Source organism: Oratosquilla oratoria, chromosome 2 (genome assembly GCF_046742065.1).
Source record: "Oratosquilla oratoria isolate Oo_2021 chromosome 2, ASM4674206v1, whole genome shotgun sequence".
Classification (NCBI taxonomy): domain Eukaryota; kingdom Metazoa; phylum Arthropoda; class Malacostraca; order Stomatopoda; family Squillidae; genus Oratosquilla; species Oratosquilla oratoria.
The window spans coordinates 27,223,486-27,224,943 of NC_134778.1; positions in this window are offsets into that span (position 1 = coordinate 27,223,486).

Consider the following 1,458-nt stretch of genomic DNA (forward strand, 5'->3'; position numbering starts at 1 on the left):
TCAAATTTACGTCCAGACAGTTTAAGGCTATTATTTCTTGTCCGATTAGTATTTACGGTATGATTCTTTTTTTTCAGTTTGGATGTTGTCAATTTGTTTGAAAATCGTAAACGTTTCTATTAATCCCCAACCGCTTTGAGTAAGTTTTTAAAATAATTAAGTGGTTTTCGTATGATTTGTTTCTCATAAATCGTATGAGTTTGCGGCTCACCGCTGTTCCCTTTCCAGTCTATCAAAGCCTTTAATGATATTTCGGAGACAATACAGAAACAACATATCATAAATGTGGGCGGACCTATATAATTGGTTGACAGTAGCTGAGGATGATGGTGGGAATGATGATATAGGTAATGATTTTGTTTGTCAATATGGATAGTGTTCATGATGTCCGTGGCGGTGGTGTTGGTAGTGGTAGTGGTGGTGGCAGTGGTGGCACTGGTGTTGGTGCTGGAGGTGGTGGTGGTAGCGACGGCATAATATATATATATATATATATATATATATATATATACATATATATATATATATATATATATATATATATGTGTGTGTGTGTGTGTATGTATATATATATATGTATATATATATATACATATATGCGTAAATAACCACTAGGAAAAGTAAACTAACGAAGCAGAGCGCTTTCGTGTAATTACATCTTCAGTGCAGATACACTGAAGATGTAATTACACGAAAGCGCTCTGCTTCGTTAGTTTACTTTTCCTAGTGGTAATTTACGCATTTGTGAACACACGCTCCTAGTGTTTTTATTGCATATATACACATATATATATATACATATATATATACATAAATATATATATACATATATATACATATATATATATATTACGTGTTTGTGTTTGCGTGTGGACGTGCGTGTATGTGTTCATGCCTGTGTGCGTGCGTGTGTGTTTATGTAATTTTAAGTCATGCTCAACGCGGAAGTTCTAAATTGTTCTACGCTGGTATAGATTGAATATGCAATCTGTGACAGCCCAGTTTTCTGAATGTCACCTCTAATATTTCTCTTCATAACTGACTTATCTCGCTTGGGGGCGTGGCGGTTGATTGTACAGTAAAGATGGCGTTCTTGTCGCTTTTGCACCCGTTCGACTAAGTTTATATTCACCATGAGTTAAATTCCTCCACTCCTCATTAGTCACTAGCTCTCCTGTAGGCATAATGTTTCCCTTTATTAGAATATGTATAAAACTTGTTTAAGATCCTACACCCGATGCTCAGTAGACTTGTGGCCTCTCCCATTCTCTCGCCAAAGTAAATGACATTTTTTGTTCTGGCCAGTGTCCACGTTCAACCCACACATACTGTACTCTTCTTTTAACAACACTGACACCATAGCTACCACTTGCTCGAGTTGAAGCGGTGCCCGCATATGCCAGCGCTCGTGCCACAGCCAGCCTATGCCAATGTAATACATGAGATGCCGCTCGGCGC